Raw genomic sequence first — 21056 nt, 5'->3', positions numbered from 1 at the left:
TGACCTGTTATACACCATAGAGAGTGGCACACTTAGTGCTTCTGCACCTTCCTTTAGTATCCATGGTGAGATTCTATCAGGCCCAACAGCCTTTGTCACATCCAGCTCCAGCAGACACCTTTTGACCTCATCACTGGTGAGGTCAAATTCCTCCAAGGTTGCTTGGTTTGCCGCCTCCTCATTTAGTGCAGGGGCTTCTCCTTGTTCTATTGTGAAGACCTCCTGGAACCTCTTGTTGAGTTCTTCACACACCTCCTTGTCATTCTCTGTGTATCTGTTCTCCCCTTTCTGCAGCTTCATCACTTATTCCTTCACTGCTGTTTTCCTCCTGATGTGGCTGTGGAGGAGCTTTGGTTGGGTCTTGGCTTTACTCGCAATGTCATTTTCAAACTGTCTCTCTGCTTCCCTCCTCACTCTGATGTACTCATTTCTGGCCCTCTGGTATCTCTCCCTGCTCTCTGGTGTTCTGTTATTTCTGTCGTTTCTCCATGTTCTTTTACTCAGTTGTTTCGCTACCTTACATTCCTGGTTGAATAATGGGTTTTTCTGTTGTTTTTCGTTTTTCTCCTTTTGGACGGGGATAAACCTGTCTGCAGCTTCCTTGCACTTTTGGGTGACAAAATCCATCATGACCTGCACATTCTTGTCTCTAAGTTCAGTTTCCCACGGTATTCCCCTGAGGAAGTTCCTCATCTCGTCATATTTTCCTCTTCGGTAATTCAGTCTTTTCCCCTCCACTCCCATCCTTGGATAGGTTATCCCTACCTCCACCAAGTACTCAAAGGTCAGTACACTGTGGTCACTCATTCCTATGGGGGCTTCAACTTTGACTTCCCTTATTTCTGACTCATTCAGGGTGAATATCAAGTCGAGTCTAGCTGGTTCATCATTGCCTCTCACTCTTGTGGGTTCCTTGACATGCTGGCTCAGAAAATTCCTTGTTGCCACTTCCAAGAGTTTAGCTCGCCACGTATCTGCACCACCATGTGGGTCCCCATTCTCCCAGTCTATCTTTCCATGGTTGAAATCACCCATGATTAAGAGTCTTGAGCCATTCCTGCAGGCAACTGAAGCTGCTCTCTCTATTATGTTAATGGTTGCCATGTTGTTCCTATCAAACTCCTGTCTAGGTCTTCTGTCATTTAGGGGAGGGTTGTAAATGACTGCCACTATTATCTTAGGTCCACCCATTGTTATAGTCCCTGTTATGTAATCTCTGAATCCGTCACAGCCCGGAATTTCCATCTCATCAAAACTCCAGTCTGTATGTATGTATGTATGTATGTATGTATGTATGTATGTATGTATGTATGTATGTATGTATGTATGTATGTATGTATGTATATATATATATATATATATATATATATATATATATATATATATATATATATATATATATATATATATATATATATAGATAGATAGAAGGTCAATTCAATTTCCTTCTTTATTATGCACCCCATACCCATCCCGTGGGCGGTGGTGTAAAGGATTACAGAGGCACATAATATATTAATCGGTTCAGGAACTGAACCCTCTAGTTCGTTTAGCTAAGCAAATAACATTTTTTTACGCTAGTTACAAAATTATTAATGTTATATACATGTATACCCTCTCATACATACATGTACATATATATATATATATATATATATGTATATATATATATATATATATATATATATATATATATATATATATATATATATATATATATATATATATATATATATTTATTTATTTATTTATGCATATACAAGAATGTACATAAGGAATGTGAGGATACAAATATGGTAATTACAGTCTTGTAAAGCCACTAGCACGCGCAGCGTTTCGGGCAGGTCCTTAATCTAAGAAAATTTTAAGGAGGTAAATACTTGCAAAATTTATAGACAAAAAAATGCTAACAGATTACATGAAATGAAAAAAAAAAGATGAGATAAAATTGTAGGTACAGTATATTAAAGCACATAGGTAGCTAAGATTGATTGCAATGACAGCTTGAATGGTAGTTGACAAAAATTGGTAGGCACAATACAGCAGAAACAATATAAGATTGATTGCAATGACAGCTTGAATGGTAGTTGACAAAAATTGGTAGTTACAATACAGCATATGGCTAGCACATAAAAGAAGACAGCAATGAACACAATGATAAGGTTGTTTGATATTACCTAAAAATTAGGAGATTGGGTAACACTAGGTACAGAGCAAATTTATAGCTCAGTGTAGGAAACTAAGAAGATGAAGTTAGGTACTTTTTGGTTTTGCTTTTAAATAAGGCAAAAGTTTTACAGTTTTTCAATTCACTAGGGAGTGAGTTCCATAGACTAGGTCCATTAATTTGCATAGAGTGTTTACACAGATTAAGTTTGACCCTGGGGATATCAAAGAGATATTTATTTCTGGTGTGGTGATAATGGGTCCTATTACATCTGTCCAGGGAGAGTTTCAGAGCATGGTTTGCATTTAAGAACAGGGTTTTGTAAATGTAGTTGACACAAGAGAATGTGTGGAGGGAGTTAATATTTAACAAGTTTAGGGATTTAAACAAGAGAGCTGAGTGTTGTCTGAAAGCAGAGTTAGTTATTAGTCTGATAGCAGATTTTTGCTGTGTGATGATGGGCTTAAGGTGGTTTGCAGTGGTAGACCCCCATGCACAGATACCATAATTAAGATAAGGGTAGATTAGTGCATAATATAGTGAGAGGAGAGCAGAGTTAGGAACATAATATCTGATTTTGGAGAGTATACCAACTGTCTTAGAGACTTTCTTAGTTATGTGTTGAATGTGGGTGCTGAAGTTGTGTTTCTTGACTAGGAATAGGCCAAGAAACTTGCCATCATTGTTATTACTGATGTTAATATTGTCCATCTGTTGCTGAATTGCTTTCGATGATTTGCTTCCAAATAAGATATAGTAGGTCTTTTCTATGTTTAATGTTAGTTTGTTAGTTGACATCCATAAGTGGACTTTTTTTAATTCATTATTCACAACATTATTTAGTGTATGTGGGTTGGGGTCTGACTAGATAAGGGTAGTATCATCAGCAAACAATATAGGTTTAAGAACATTAGAGACATTAGGCAGATCATTAATATATATAAGAAATAGAAGAGGTCCTAAGATGCTGCCCTGTGGCACTCCAACGGTAATTGGTAGAGTGGAAGAAGTTGTGCCATTGATGGTTACATATTGGTGTCTGTCACTAAGATAGGATCGGATGTAGTCAAGGGCAAGGCCTCGGATTCCATAATGCTGGAGTTTAAGTAAGAGGTAGTTGTGATTAACAGTATCAAAGGCTTTTCTTAGGTGACTGAAGAGTCCAATCGGAAACTCATTTTTGTCAAGGGCTGAGTAGATAACGTCAAGGAGACTAATGATTGCATCATTGGTGCTCTTTTGGGACCGGAAGCCAAACTGGCAGGGGCTGAGTATGTCGAATTTTACGAGGTAGGAATAGAGCTGTTTGTAAATATTTTTTTCAAATATTTTTGATGGAATGGGTAGATTTGATATTGGTCTATATTTGTTTATGTCCGCCGGATTGCCTCCTTTATGGACTGGCGTTACTCCTGCTTTTTTAAGGATATCAGGGAAGGTGTGACTTTATTGGATGAACCATAGATGTGCGGCTCCTCTTGCATGATAGTATGATGATAGATGAAATTACTGGTGTCGATTTCACTTTGCCTCAGATCTACAAGATCTTGTTGAAGTTCTCGGTGTACTATTGCTCTCAGATTGCTCATTGACAATCCAAGGTTACACTCAACATCTCCTTTAAAGGCAGACTCTTTGGCTAACTTATCAGCTCTATCATGCATTCGGAGGCCAACATGAGATGGAGACCACATGAAATGGACTCTGTTACCATCCTTAATAATTTTGTTGTATTTGTGTCTAGCTTCGGACACGAGCACGTTACAGTTATGTGTTAAAGAGTTGAGAGCAATTAAGGATAATAAGGAGTCACTGACAATTAATGTATCAAGTTTGGAGACTTGTACACATTTCAGTGCAAGGAGCAAGGCAAATAGTTCGGTCTGAAGGGTAGAGGCCCAGTTGTTTATACGGACTCCCCACTCAAAGTACAAGCCATCGCCCATTGTCAGAACAACTGCACCCGTGGTGCGGTGTAGGGAACCATCAGTGTATATGATTTGAGAGAGAGAATGCTCTGGGGACAGAGCATCAATATGGCTTAAGGCATTGATCTTTGCCTCAAGACGAAGCTTGGGCTGCCCTCTAATTTGTTTTTTGGGTGGAAAGGGAGGGATTAAAATTGGAAAGAGTTAATCTCCCACGGCGCAGGAAAGTGTCGCTGTTGTTTCTCTTGGTACAAAACCATGCAAGAGGAGCCACACATCTATGGATCATCCAATAAAATCAGCAGACTTCTAGATGTAAATCAGACAGTCTCCGTGGTGTAGTGGTAAGACACTCGCCTGGCGTTCCGCGAGCGCTATGTCATGGGTTCGTATCCTGGCCGGGGAGGATTTACTGGGCGCAATTCCTTAACCGTAGCCTCTGTTTAACGCAACAGTAAAATGTGTACTTGGATGAAAAAACGATTCTTCGCGGCAGGGGATCGTATTCCAGGGACCTGCCCGAAACGCTACGCGTACTAGTGGCTGTACAAGAATGTAACAACTCTTGTATATATCTCAAAAAAAAAAAGATGTTACTACTGCTCGGCTTAGACTCGGTTACATGTATCTCTGGGAATTCTCGTTATCTGCTGATGTAGACCTGACCAAATGTAAACTGTGTCAACAAAATTATTCGCACACCCTCCGTCACTATGTGATGGAGTGCGAAAAGATACGTGAATTTAGAGACAATTCTATAACCAATGTTCCAGCGATGTGTCAATATTTCATTCAAAATGATTTGCTACCAGAAATTTTAGCCAAATATCCCCAGTTTGCTAACTGTAGGTAGTAACTAAGTGATTGTAACCTATCCACCGCTGCCCACTGGATGGGGGGCGGTCTGCAGGACAAACATAAATTTTGACACTAGCTCTCCACATATGTCAGTTGCTTAATTTAGAACCTGTACTTGAGGTCGATCTCGAACCCATTGTTGATGTGACGACTTAAATTGAATTTTGTAACTAGTTCATCAAGATTGTAACTTGCTTAGCTAAATGAATTGTGGGGTTCAGTCCCTGAGCCCATTATGTGCCTCTATAACCCTTTTAATTAATTTAAAAAGTACACCTATGGATGTCAACCAACAAACTCACACTAAATATAGAAAAGGACTACTACATCTTATTTGGAAGCAAATCAACAAATGCAATTCAGCTTCAGATAGACAATGTTAACATCAGTAATAAAAATGATGGAAAGTTTCTTGGCCTATACCCAGACAAGAGATTCAACTTCAGCACCCACATACAATAGCTAACTAAGATCATCACTAAAACAGTTGGTATACTCTCGAAAATCAGATATTATATACCTAACTCTGCTCTCCTCTCACTGTTTTATGCACTAATCTATCCCTATCTTAATTATGGTATCTGTGCATGGGGTTCAACCACTGCAAACTACTTCAAGCCCATCATCACCCAGCAAAATTCTGCTATAAGAGCAATAACAAACTCTGCTTTCAGACAACACTCAGCCCCCGTGTTTAAATCCCTAAACATGCTAAACATAAACTCACTCCACACATTCTCTTGTGTCAGTTGCATAAACAAAATCCTGTTCTTAAATGCAAACCCTGTTCTGAAACTCTCTTTGGACAGATGTAATAGGATCCATAATCACCATACCAGAAAAAATATCTCTTTGATATCCCCAGAGTCAAACTTAATCTGTGTAAACACTCTATGCAAATAAAGGGACCCAGTCTATGGAACTCACTCCCTATTGAATTGAAAAGCTGTCCAACTTTTGCGTCATTCAAAAACAATACTAAAAAGTACCTAATTTCATCTTCATAGTTTTTTACATTTTGCTTTAAAATTGCACTGTATCTATTGCTACCCAGTCTCCCAATCTTTATGTACCCAATCTGAACATCTTTATCATTGTGATCATTGCTGTCTTCTTATATGTGCTGCCAATCTGCTGTATGGTGTCTATTAATCTTGTTTAAATTACCAATCAAGCTGTCAATGTAATCAATCAGAGCTTTAATATACCAATGTGCTTTAATATACTTACTAATCTCTCTCATCTCATTTTTTTCTTGCAATGTATTTGTTATCATTTTATTAATTCTTCTAGAATTTACCTACTTAAAATTATCTGTTAGATTAAGGACCTGCCCGAAACGCTGCGCGTACTAGTGGCTTTACAAGAGTGTAAATACTGTACTATGCTATGTATTCTCACAAACCCAATGTACCTTCTTGTATATAAATAAATAAATAAATAAATTAGGTAGTGCCTAGTTTTTATCTTAACACTTTCTCGCTCTTGGCAAACCAAAAAAAACTTGCCTCAAGTGCCCACGGCGTTTCCGGCGATCGAGCTTCAACACTGAAAAGTGTATACTCTTTTTACTGTCCTGACCTTAATTTTCGATGTAGGTATTGTATTTTTGTACCAATGTGTTCGCAATAGAATTTTCTAGAAAAACATAAGTATAAAATGTCACCAAAGCATGAGTTAGACCAGCCCTAAATGAAGAACTCTGTCGATCACTAGCCGTGAGCGCCAAATAGCGACGAAACGTTTCTATTCTCTTCAGGGTTGTCAACTCCACTCTTGTCCTACAGCTTTAAATTTGGTTTCACTGAGACCGCAATAAAATTCCCTACACGGACAAATGCTTATAAATGTAGAATCATGACCGCGGCCCACCCGCAAGAGTGTGGGAAGTGGCGGAAGTGTTTCCTGTTACTGGACACCCGACGGCACATCAGCGAAACCCCTATTGAAAAGTGCATATTCTTTTCACTATCCTGACCTCAGTTTTCGATGTATGTACTTAATTTTTCTACCAATGTGTTTGCAATAAAATATTCTAGAAGAACATATGTATAAAATGTCACACAAAGATGCGTTAGACCGGCACCAAATAAAAAACTAGATCGATTACACTCGTCGTGTAAACAATACAATGGTCTTACCACGATTATGTCGTTCTCCTAAATAGGCTATGTGGCTATTAGAAAAAACGAAAATTTCATGGCAAACATGTTTATACTATCTCCAAGTCGAGCGGATAAGAATTGGATCTTATAAAAATATTTTTTCAAATGCCGCTTGAGCGCGGCATTTGGGTGCATTCAAGGGAAAAATATATGTCGCGGTCAAGTGACATATGGGTGCGAAAGTGTACTGGTTGAGGGAGGTACAGTCTTTAACATGATTGGGAAGGTCATTCCACATTCCTATTAAAAGCCTATTAAAGCCTATTAATTCCACTGACGTCAATGAAATAATCCTTTCCCTTAAAACCAAGTCTGGTGCCCTTGAGGAGATACCAACTTTAATTTATAAAAAAGTCTCCAGATCTTTAGCCCCTGCTATTGCTTTGCTCTTCAACAAGTCACTTGAACTCCAAACCTTTCCAGATATTCTAAAAAAAGCGAGAGTAACGCGAGAGTAAATTTGTGGTGTGAGATCACCACAAATGTGGTGATCTCACAGATGTTAACAACTACAGACCTATATCAATCCTGCCAAACTTGTCAAAAAATTTTGAAAAACTAATCTATAAGCAGCTTTACTCATATCTAGCCAAACTCAATATACTTAGCCCTTGCCAATATGGCTTCAGACCCAAAAAAGCACTAACGATGCACTTATTAGTATGCTTAACTCGATTCATACAGCTCTTGATAAAACTGAGTTCCCTGTTGGGTTATTTGTGGACCTGCGTAAAGCTTTTGATACTGTCAACCACCAAAACCTTCTTAAATTACATCATTATGGAGTCAGAGGACACTCCCTACAATACCTCAAATCCTACCTATAACTGACAGGCTCCAATATGTTTCTGTGAATAATACAACTTCTCCCACCCTACCCATCAACATTGGTGTTCCTCAGGGCAGCATACTTGGCCCTCTCCTCTTTCTCATCTACATTAATGACCTTCCAAACGCCTCCCAACACCTCAAGCCAATTCTATTTGCTGACGACACAATCTTCATTTACTCCAGTCCTGACCCCCTTGCTCTAAATGCCACAGTAAATACTGAGCTAAATAAAGTCCATCTTTGGCTAACTGCCAACAAACTCACCCTTAACATTGACAAAACTTTCTATATTCTGTTTGGCAATAAATCCTCTAATCAAATAAATCTCAAAATAAACAATACCCAAATTTGTAACAAATTAGATGGCAAATTCCTTGGCATTCTCATTGACCACAAGCTGAATTTCCAGGGACACATTCTAAATATATAAAAAAAAAATCAAAAACTGTGGGCATTCTTTCTAAGATCAGATATTATGTATCACGCCCTGCCCTGGTGACTCTCTATTACTCCCTTATCTATCCATATCTCAACTATGGTATTTGTGCTTTGGGCTCTACTACCCAAAATCACTTACGTCCTCTAATTACTCAACAGAAAGCTGCTATTAGGACAATATCCAACTCTGGCCCCAGACATCACTCGGTACCCCTACTCAAATCTCTGAATATGTTAGACATTAAGTCACTGCACATTCTCTCATGTGTATTATACATATATAAAACGCTAAACTATAATGCCAATCCTGATCTCAAAAGCTTCATAGAAGGTTGTAACAGAACCCATGAGCACCACACCAGAAATAAATACAGTTTTGATATTCCTAGAGTACGACTTAATCAAACTAGAAATGCTCTACAAATCAAGGGGCCCAGAATGTGGAATGACCTTCCCAACCATGTTAAAAACTGTACCTCTCTCAACCAGTTTAAGATAAAAACGAAGCTATACCTAATAAATTCCCTGTAACCTACCTTACCCTTCTATTGTCAACCAATGTCTGTTTTTTTCTTTAAAGAGCGCTGTTTGTCTACATAATTGTATTTGTGCTGCTTTTTCATCTCTGTTTTCATTTCTTGTTTTCATTCTACTCATTATGCTCAATTAGTATTAAGCTTGTCATTTAAGTTTATCATGCCCGAAACGCTTTGCGTAATAGTGGCTTTAGGCATTGTATGTACTAGCTCTACCTATAAGTCAAACAATCCTTGTAAATATTTATTGTATGTATGTACCTTACCTAAATAAACATTTTATTTTTTATTTTTTTTTTATTCTGGGTCCCTTGATTGGTAGAGCATCCTGGTTTGATTAAGTCGTTCTCTTGGAATATCAAAAAGGTATTTGTCTTTATTGTGTATTGTTATTATTGTGTATTATTTTGATCTGCTTTTGTGTCAAAATTTCTTCAAATTACCTGTAATCATTTTTTGTTGATATTACTGTAAATATTCTACTTAAAGTTATCTGTTCCTGTAAAGAAAAGCTGTAAAATACCTGCTAACATTTTTATCAATTTTACTGTTAATTTGTCAAAAAATTTCTGCTAGTTTAAGGACTTGCCCGAAACGCTATGCGTGCTAGTGGCTTTACAAGAATGTTATGATGAAGCCATTAAAAAACAGGAGGAAGCCCTCAACAAAATGACTGCATGTATCAGTACATTTTCAGCCCAGCGTTCTGTCTCCCAGGATGAACAAGACCAGCAAAAGCTGCTAGACTCTGTTATAGTGTCGTCCCAAGATTTACCTGTGGAACATGATGGTGAAAACTGTGTCGAAATAGCTCTGGATCTCATAAAAGACAAATTGCAGCTCATTCTAAACAAATCTGACGTTATTGCTGCCTACAGAGTAGGCAAAAAGAATCCATCAAGTCAAAACCAACGGAAAATTCGCCTGAAGATGTCTTCCCAGTTCACGAAATCCAATCTAGTCCGGACAGCTGTAGCCCAACGGACGGGATTATACATCAACGAGTGCTTGACTAGGAACAGACAGCACCTCCTCTACCGCCTGCGTCAAATCCGTCAAAAAAAAAACAGATGCGATTCATCAGTGCTTCGTTAGAGATGGACTGATAAAGGTGAGAAAAACCGCAGAGGGCAAAATGTTCACTATTACTAAAGAAGAGAACCTCAACGCTTTCCTCTCCCAATGTGGTCTGTCTCAGCTCATTATCACTCCTAGTGAATTAACTTAATTAACCCCCTGTCAACTAGTGGGGCTAGGTTTCCTAAGTCTCATTGTTTCATTTTCTGACTTAATTTTTAACTTACTCTTAACTAGTCATTTGCTGAAATTTTTTAATTGAGTGCATAAATAGTTCTTCAGGTCTTATTAATTACAGTCATAACTGAACTATTTATAGTTAATAATCATTAGCTTAAATTTGCCTATGCTTATTATTCAACTTTTCTTTGATTCCATTTATTACCTAGGTTGCCTAGCCTCGCCATGCTCCCTTACTCCATTGTACCCCTGGCTTTGCCTGTATCTCAAATTGCAAATTGTTACTTACAGTGTACCTGAGAATACTTGTAAGCAATCTACCTCATTTTTCATTTTTTGCTCAATTTGTTTTTGTATTGCTTAGTCTTGTTTATATTTTTGTTTTGTATTTCTATATCTTGTGTTTTGTATAGTCCATGTTTATATGTTTTTTCGTTAATCTCATTTATTACCTAGGTTGCCTAGCCTAGCCATACTCCCTTACTCCATTGTACCCCTGTAAGCCCCTTTTGAGTTTGCTTTGTTCTGTATTGTGTACATCTTTTTCCCTATTTTATAGCTTATTTCTACCTTGTTATTTGCCTTTCTTCCCTTGTTTTTCCTGCAATCAGCTTTTCTTATGCAGACAAGTATAGACCCTGAACTTAACCTCTTATCCACTATCTATGACAATTATCACTTTAATGATCTAAATTGCAGATATTTTGCAGCACATGATGTAAACAATGTATTAACTCATAATCACAATATCTCTGTAATCAATTTGAACGTTAGATCCCTAGGTAAACACTTCGATGATGTTAGTGCCTTGATTGAAGCTATTGACAACAAATTCTCTTTTATTATACTTACTGAAACATGGTTGAAAGAGGATACTACTCAGCTCTTTAACATGCCTAACTACTCAGCAATTCACAACTGTCGTCAAATTCAGAGAGGTGGTGGCACTGCTCTTTACTACCACCAAGAACTAACATGCTTAAAAGAAATTAGAACCAGAGACTGCTATGGGGAGTATATCTTCGCCAGCTTCAGAGTCAAGGGTGCCGAGTCTGTCCTGACTGTGGGTGCAGTTTATAGAATTCCTAACACTGATGTGTCCGAATTCAACTCAAACCTTAGAAATCTAATACTTGATAACAGACTGAACAAAAACCACCTAATTATCTCCTCTCTCCTCTGTACCTCTCTCAACCAGTTTAAGATAAAAACTAAACACTACCTAATAAATTCCCTGTAACCCACCTCACTCCTTTATTGTCAACCCATGTCTGTTATTTTATTTTATTATTATTATTTTTTTTTTTTTTTAATCAACACTGTTTGTCAACCTATTGTATTTGTGCAGCTTTTTCAGTCATGTTCCCCCTTTTTTTATCTGTATTTGTATTTGTTTTCAACACTTTTTATTCTTTATGCTCAATTAGTATTAAGTTCTAGATATTAATGTTTTTCTTGCCCGAAACGCATTGCGTAATAGTGGCTTTAGGCATTGTATGTACTAGCTCTATCTATATATCAATCCATTAATGTAACATCACTTGTATGTATGTACCTTACCTGAATAAACATATTTATTTATTTATCGCAGGGGACTTTAATATTGACCTCTGCGAGCCTGAACACCCCACTGCTGTTAGCTTCCTCAACTGTATGAATTCCTGCTTCCTCATACCCTTAATCACTAGACCTACTAGATTCACTGATAGCACTGCCACGACGCTCGATCACATCTGGACAAACATAACCTCTCCGCTTACTTCAGGTATAATCACCGATAGCACTACAGATCATTACCCCACATTTCTCTTAACTAACATTAGCAAACCACCTCTTGAGTCAAGAGTGATACGTTTTAGACTACACAATGAAACTGCTATAGACAATTTTATAACTGCTGCTGATAATGTCAACTGGGAGTCCGAGTTAGGTAACATAATGGACATCAACCTTACAGTACAATCTTTTCTTCAAAAAACTCTTAGCCTTTATAATACCCACTGTCCTATGCTTACAAAACAAGTCACAACCAAAAGGCTTAACAATCCCTGGCTTACAAAGGGAATACTTAAATCTATTAATAAAAAACATGACCTTGAGAAGAAGTATAGGTTAGGAATTGTCTCCAAAGAATTCTCAAAGAATTACTCATTATTGCTGTCTAAGATAATTAGACGAGCCAAAACTAAATACTACGAAGATAAATTTACCCAAATAAAGAGCAACATTAAACAAACTTGGAGAACAATTTCTCAAATATTGGGATCAAAGAAGTCTTTAAATAACAAACCGACTCTCCTGACTAATAACGATGGTCAGCTTTCAGCCTCTGATTCTGCTACTGAGTTCAATAGGTTCTTCTCTTCCATTGGTTCATCCCTTGCAAATGATATTCCATCTTCCAGTACAGACATTAATGACTATCTTGCAGGTAACTATCCACAGTCTCTGTACCTAAAGCCTATTAATTCCACTGACGTCAATGAGATAATCCTTTCCCTTAAAACCAAGTCTGGTGCCCTTGAGGAGATACCAACTTTAATTTACAAAAAAGCCTCCAGATCTTTAGCCCCTGCTATTGCTTTGCTCTTCAACAAGTCACTTGAACTCCAAACCTTCCCAGATATTCTAAAAAAAAAGCGAGAGTAACGCCTGTCCACAAATGTGGTAATCTCACAGATGTTAACAACTACAGACCTATATCTATCCTGCCAAACTTGTCAAAAATTTTTGAAAAACTAATCTATAAGCAGCTTTACTCATATCTAGCCAAACTCAATATACTTAGCCCTTGCCAATATGGCTTCAGACCCCAAAAAAGCACTAACGATGCACTTATTAGTATGCTTAACTCGATTCATACAGCTCTTGATAAAAATGAGTTCCCTGTTGGGTTGTTTGTGGACCTGCGTAAAGCTTTTGACACTGTCAACCACCAAAACCTTCTTCTTAAATTACATCATTATGGAGTCAGAGGACACTCCCTACAATACCTCAAATCCTACCTTACTGACAGGCTCCAATATGTTTCTGTGAATAATACAATTTCTCCCACCCTACCCATCAACATTGGTGTTCCCCAGGGCAGCATACTTGGCCCTCTCCTCTTTCTCATCTACATTAATGACCTTCCAAATGCCTCCCAACACCTCAAACCAATTCTATTTGCTGATGACACAACCTTCATTTACTCCAGTCCTGATCCCCTTGCTCTAAATGCCACAGTAAATACTGAGCTAAATAAAGTCCATCTGTGGCTAACTGCCAACAAACTCACCCTTAACATTGACAAAACCTTTTATATTCTGTTTGGCAATAAATCCTCTAATCAAATAAATCTCAAAATAAACAATACCCAAATTTGTAACAAATTAGATGGCAAATTCCTTGGCATTCTCATTGACCACAAGCTTAATTTCCAGGGACACATTCTAAACATATCAAAAAAAGTTTCAAAAACTGTGGGCATTTTTTCTAAGATCAGATATTATGTACCACGCCCTGCCCTGGTGACTCTCTATTACTCCCTTATCTATCCAAATCTCAACTATGGTATTTGTGCTTGGGGCTCTACTACCCAAAATTACTTACGTCCTCTAATTACTCAACACAAAGCTGCTATTAGGACAATATCCAATTCTGGCCCCAGACATCACTCGGTACCCCTACTTAAATCTCTGAATATGTTAGACATTAAGTCACTGCACATTCTCTCATGTGTATTATACATATATAAAACGCTAAACTATAATGCCAATCCTGATCTCAAAAGCTTCATAGAAGGTTGTATCAGAACCCATGAGCATCACACCAGAAATAAATACAGTTTTGATATTCCTAGAGTACGACTTAATCAAACTAGAAATGCTCTACAAATCAAGGGGCCCAGAATGTGGAATGACCTTCCCAACCATGTTAAAGACTGTACCTCTCTCAACCAGTTTAAGTTAAAAGCGAAGCTATACCTAATAAATTCCCTGTAACCTACCTTACCCTTCTTTTGTCAACCAATGTCTGTTTTTTCTTTAAAGAGCGCTGTTTGTCGACATAATTGTATTTGTGCTGCTTTTTCATCTATGTTTTCTTTTCTTGTTTTCATTCTACTCATTATGTTCAATTAGTATTAAGCTTGTCATTTAAGTTTATCATGCCCGAAACGCTTTGCGTAATAGTGGCTTTAGGCATTGTATGTACTAGCTATACCTATAAGTTAAACAATCCTTGTAAATATTTATTGTATGTATGTACCTTACCTAAATAAAATTGTATTGTATTGTATTGTATTGTATTGTATTGTTAATTTAACTTATTTTCTATATTCTCTGTTAACCCCCAATGTAACTTCTTGTATATAAATAAATAAATAAATAAATACTCCGGAGAATCTGTATAAGTCTCTGGTGCGCCCCCACCTGGATTATTGCATACAGGCATTCCCTTTCCACCCAAGAAGCAAATTAGAGATCAGCCCAAGCTTCGTCTTGAGGCAAAGCTCAACGCCTTAAGCCATATTGATGCTCTGTTCACAGAGCGTTCTCTCTCTCAAATTATATACACTGATGGTTCCCTACACCGCACCACGGGTGCAGCTGGAAGTGCAGTTGTCCTGACAATGGGCGATGGCTTGTACTTTGAGTGGGGAGTCCGTATAAACAACTGGGCCTCTACCCTTCAGACTGAACTATTTGCCTTGATCCTTGCACTGAAATGTGTACAAGTCTCAAAACTTGATACATTAATTGTAAGTTTCTCCTTATCATCCTTAAATGCTCTCAACTCTTTAAGACATAACTGTAACATGCTCGTGTCCGAAGCTAGACACAAATACAACAAAATTATTAAGGATGGTAACAGAGTCCATTTCATGTGGTCTCCATCTCATGTTGGCCTCCGAATGCATGATAGAGCTGATAAGTTAGCCAAAGAATCTGCCTTTAAAGGAGCCGTTGAGTGTAACCTTGGATTGTCAATGAGCAATCTGAGAGCAGTAGTACACCGAGAACTTCAACAAGATCTTGTAGATCTGAGGCAAAGTGAAATTGACACCAGTAATTCCATCTATCATCATACTATCATGCAAGAGGAGCCACACATCTATGAATCATCCAATAAAATCAGCAGACTTCTAGATGTTACTACTGCTCGGCTTAGACTCGGTTACAAGTATCTCTGGGAATTCTCATTATCTGCTGATGTAGACCTGACCAAATGTAAACTGTGTCAACAAAATTATTCGCACACCCTCCGTCACTATGTGATGGAGTGCGAAAAGATACGTGAATTTAGATACAATTCTATAACCAATGTTCCAGCGATGTATCAATATTTCATTCAAAATGATCTGCTACCAGAAATTTTAGCCAAATATCCCCAGTTTGCTAACTGTAGGTAGTAACTAAGTGATTGTAACCTATCCACCGCTGCCCACTGGATGGGGGGCGGTGTGCAGGACAAACATATAAATTTTGACACTAGCTCTCCACATATGTCAGTTGCTTAATTTAGAACCTGTACTTGAGGTCGATCTCGAACCCATTGTTGATGTGATGACTTATATTGAATTTTGTAACTAGCTCATCAAGATTGTAACTTGCGTAGCTAAATGAATTGTGGGGTTCAGTCCCTGAGCCCATTATGTGCCTCTGTAACCCTTTCCACTACTGCCCACAAGATGGGTATGGGGTGCATAATAAATGAACTAAACTAAAAAAGGTATTGAGACCTTATCTTCAGAAAGACATAGCTGCTCTGGAGAAGATGCAACACCGGGCAACAAAAATCATACCAGAGCTTAGTCATCTCTCGTATCAGGAAGGGTTGAGGGCCACTGGGCTGACAACACGACAAAAGGCAACATGAAAAGCACATGGAAAACCATCTCTAGTATCCTAGGAACTAAACAACACTCACATAACCAAATAAAACTCTATAACGATGGTTATACACCGTCATCTGATATAGAAATGGCAAATGAATTTAATAGCTTCTTTTCATCGGTTGGTGTTAATCTTGCCAGAAAAATCCCACAGACTCAGACACATGTATGGCTGTGAAACTGTGTATGGCTGACTCCATACACAGTTTCAAATGTAGATATGATAAATAAATAAATAAATATGTTTATTCAGGTAAGGTATATACATACAAGTGATGTTACATTAATGGATTGATATATAGATAGAGCTAGTACATACAATGCCTAAAGCCACTATTACGAAATGCGTTTCGGGCAAGAAAAACATTAATATCTAGAACTTAATACTAATTGAGCATAAAGAATAAAAAGTGTTGAGAACAAATACAAATAAAGATAAAAAAAAAAGGGGGAACATGACTGAAAAAGCAGCACAAATACAATAGGTTGACAAACAGTGTTGATTAAAAAAAAAAAAAAAAATAACAGACATGGGTTGACAATACAGGAGTGAGGTAGGTTACAGGGAATTTATTAGGTAGTGTTTAGTTTTTATCTTAAACTGGTTGAGAGAGGTACAGTCTTTAACATGGTTGGGAAGGTCATTCCACATTCTGGGCCCCTTGATTTGTAGAGCATTTCTAGTTTGATTAAGTCGTACTCTAGGAATATCAAAACTGTATTTATTTCTGGTGTGGTACTCATGGGTTCTGTTATAACCTTCTATGAAGCTTTTGAGATCAGGATTGGCATTATAGTTTAGCGTTTTATATATGTATAATACACATGAGAGAATGTGCAGTGACTTAATGTCTAACATATTCAGAGATTTGAGTAGGGGTACCGAGTGATGTCTGGGGCCAGAGTTGGATATTGTCCTAATTGCAGCTTTGTGTTGGGTAATTAGAGGACGTAAGTGATTTTGGGTAGTAGAACCCCAAGCACAAATACCATAGTTGAGATATGGATAGATAAGGGAGTAATAGAGAGTCACCAGGGCAGGGCGTGGTATGATAGAGCCCAGTAGGCTCAGGAATCTCTAAACCAGTTGATTGACAGTTGAGAGGCGGGACCATAGAGCCAAAGCTCAACCCCCGCAAGCACAATTAGGTGAATACATATTAACACATATCACTCAGGCAGCTATCCAAACCTCTCTTCTCCTTCCACCAGTCAGCTCGACAGATGTTGTGTCCATCATACACTCTCTAAAAACCGAGGCAAGGAACATCAGTGAAATTCCGTCCATTGCATACAAGAGCGCCTCCTATGCCCTTGCGCCACCCATAGCTCTTTTCTTCAACAAATCCATAGAATATCTACCTTCCCTGATATCCTTAAAAAAGCAGGAGTACCGCCAGTCCATAAAGGAGGTAATTCGGCGGACATAAACAATTATAGACCAACATCAAACCTACCAATTCTATCAAAAATATTTGAAAAAATTATCTACAAACAGCTCTATTCCTACCTTGTAAAATTCGACATACTCAGCCCCTGTCAGTTTGGCTTCCGCTCCCAAAAGAGCACCAATGATGCAATCATTAATCTCCTTGACGTAATCTACTCAGCACTTGACAAAAATGAATTTCTGATTGGACTCTTCATTGACCTAAGAAAAGCCTTTGATACTGTTAATCACAATTACCTCTTACGTAAACTCCATCATTATGGAATCAGAGGCCTTGCTCTGGACTATATTCGATCCCATCTTAGTGACAGACACCAATATGTAACCATCAATGATACAACAGCTTCCACTCTACCAATAACCGTTGGAGAGCCACAGGGCAGCATCTTAGGACCTCTTCTATTTCTTATATATATCAGTGATCTGCCTAATGTCTCTAATATTCTTAAACCTATACTGTTTGCTGATGATACTACCCTCATCTATTCAGACTCCAACCCCACATACACTAAACAATGTTGTGAATAATAAATTTAAAAAAGTCTACTTGTGGATGTCAACTAACAAACTAACACTAAACATAAAAAAGACTTACTACATCTTATTTGGAAGCAAATCATCAAATGCAATTCAGCTACAGATAGACAACATTAACATTAGTAATAAAAATGATGGAAAGTTTCTTGGCCTATTCCTAGACAAGAGATTCAACTTCAGCACCCACATTCAACACATAACTAAGAAAGTCTCTAAAATAGTTGGTATACTCTCCAAAATCAGATACTATGTACCAAACTCTGCTCTCATCTCTCTATATTATGCACTAATCTATCCCTATCTGAATTATGGTATCTGTGCATGGGGGTCAGCCACTGCAAACCACCTCATGCCCATCATCAACCAGCAAAAATCTGCTATCAGAATTATAACAAACTCTGCTATCAGACAACACTCAGCTCCCTTGTTTAAATCCCTTAACATGCTAAATATTAACTCCCTCCACACATTCTCTTGTGTCAACTACATTTACAAAACCCTGCTCTTAAATGCAAACCATGCTCTGAAACTCTCCCTGGACAGATGTAATAGGACCCATTATCACCACACCAGAAATAAATATCTCTTTGATATCCCCAGGGTCAAACTTAATCTGTGTAAACACTCTATGCAAATAAAGGGACCCAGTCTATGGAACTCACTCCCTAATGAATTGAAAAGCTGTCAAACTTTTGCCCCATTCAAAAACAAAACCAAAAAGTACCTAATTTCATCTTCGTAGTTTCCCACACTGAGCTTTAAATTTGCTTTGTATCTAGTGTTACCAAATCTCCCAATCTTTATGTACTTAATCCAAACAACTCTATCATTGTGTTCATTGCAGTCTTCTTTTTATGTGCTTTTGTGCTAGCCATATACTGTATTGTGCCTACTAATTTTTGTTAACTACCATTCAAGCTGTCATTGTAATCAATCTGAGCTACCTATGTGCCTTAATATACCTACAAATTTTTCTCATCTTATTTTTTTCTTGCTATGTATCTGTTATCATTTTTATAAATTTTGCTAGTATTTACCTACTTAAAATTTTCTTAGATTAAGAACCTGCCCGAAACGCTGCGCGTACTAGTGGCTTTACAAGAATGTAATTACTATGTTATGTATCCTCACAATCCCAATGTACCTTTTTGTATATATAAATAAATAAATAAATAAATAAATATATAACACTGCAAACCAGCATGACAGGGCGGAGCTCACCGAAACCTTTCAAGTACTAAACAATTTGGACGATGTCGATCTGGACACTTTCTTCAAAAGGTCAGATTCTCGGGTTCGAGCTCAACAAGCCTCAATGTAGGACAGAAAACAGAAGATGCTCTTTCATCTGTATGTTGTAAACCCGTGGAACCGCCTACTCGCCGCCTACTCGCTATACAACAAGATGTCTCAGTGGCTTGCTAATAGTGCCTTATTAGTGCTGAAAATGAATCAATATTTTGCAAGAACTAGAGGCAGAAAATCAACCAGCACAGCCATACCCAGCATGAGCACAGCCATACCTATTACGAGCACAGCTGTACCCAGCATGAGCACAGCCATACCTAGTACAAGCACAGCTGTACCCATCACGAGCATAGCTGTACCCAGCACGAGCACAGCCATACCTAGTACAAGCACAGCTGTACCCATCACGAGCATAGCTGTACCCAGCACGAGCACAGCCATACCTAGTACAAGCACAGCTGTATCCATCACGAGCATAGCTGTACCCAGCACAATCACAGCCATACCTAGTACAAGCACAGCTGTACCCAGTACAAGCACAGCCGTACCCAGCACAAGCATAGCTGTTCCCAGCACGAGCACAGCCCTACCCAGCGCGAGCACAGCTGTATCCAGCACGAGCAAAGCCATACCCAGCACGATTACAACAGTAGCTAGCACCTGTACAACAGCAGCCAGCACCAGCTCAGAAGCAGCTGAAGCAAACACAGCAGCAGCCAGCGCCAGCAAACCTGATGCAAACATCTAAGAACATCCTGTGTGGAGTGTACAGTTAGAACAAGGGTTAAATTTAAGTACATAGTGTTAATGTGTTATGATTAAGGTTGCAGTAATTTTAGTGTACAAAAGTTTCATAACCTGTTTTATAGTACTCAACATACAGCACAGTAGATATTTACTGTACAGTATTCACAACATCATGAGAATTCAAGATGGACATAATTCCAACAATAAGGTAAATAAAAACTGTAACACAGTATTATCTAGGGGGAGCCCCATCAGCTCCCTGGAGCTATCCAGGCTGAATGGATATGTATAACTTTCTGGCATCAGTCAATGTGCATGGAGTTCTTGCCTACTGGGAACCATGAGCCAGAACCTGGGCCCCCTCAGAGAGGCACGAGGAGCAATGGCCTATTAAAACCCCCATGTGGCTGGGAGCATTCTATGTCTGCCATCGACCAGGTCTGACACCCAGAAAGGTAGATGTCTCAAAATGCATGCACGTTGCTGAGCCACAGCAACCCTCCCCTGTCACCCTGTCCTTCCCACTATTCCCCCCCCCCCCTTCCTTGTCCCCTCGTCCTCCCAACCATTCCCCACTCCCCCGTCCCCTCATCCTCCCCACCATACCCAACTCCCCCGTCGCCTTGTCCTCCCCACCATACCCAACTCCCCCATCACCTCGTCCTCCCCAACATCCCCCACTTCACTATCCCCTTGTCCTCTCCACCATTCTCCATTCCCCCATCCCCTCATTCTCCTAACCATGCTACACTCCCCCGTACCCCTCGACCTCCCCACCATTATCCTCACCCTCCCCACCATTATCCTCACCCTCGTTCTTCCCCCACCATTCCCCACTCCTGTCCCCTTGTCCTCCCCACCATTCCCCACTCCCTCATCCAATGCGTTCCCAAATGATCTGATGTTCCCATCACTGAAAAATAAGTAGAACAGTTAAAAAAAAATGAAAATGAAAAAAATAACAAAATTAACTATACCCACAAAATGAACAGTATGGTAAACAACACAGCTCAATTCCA

This window comes from Procambarus clarkii, chromosome 38 (genome assembly GCF_040958095.1).
Source record: "Procambarus clarkii isolate CNS0578487 chromosome 38, FALCON_Pclarkii_2.0, whole genome shotgun sequence".
In the NCBI taxonomy this organism is placed as follows: domain Eukaryota; kingdom Metazoa; phylum Arthropoda; class Malacostraca; order Decapoda; family Cambaridae; genus Procambarus; species Procambarus clarkii.
The sequence above is the reverse complement of the archived record's forward strand: the minus strand, read 5'-3'. Positions refer to the sequence as shown.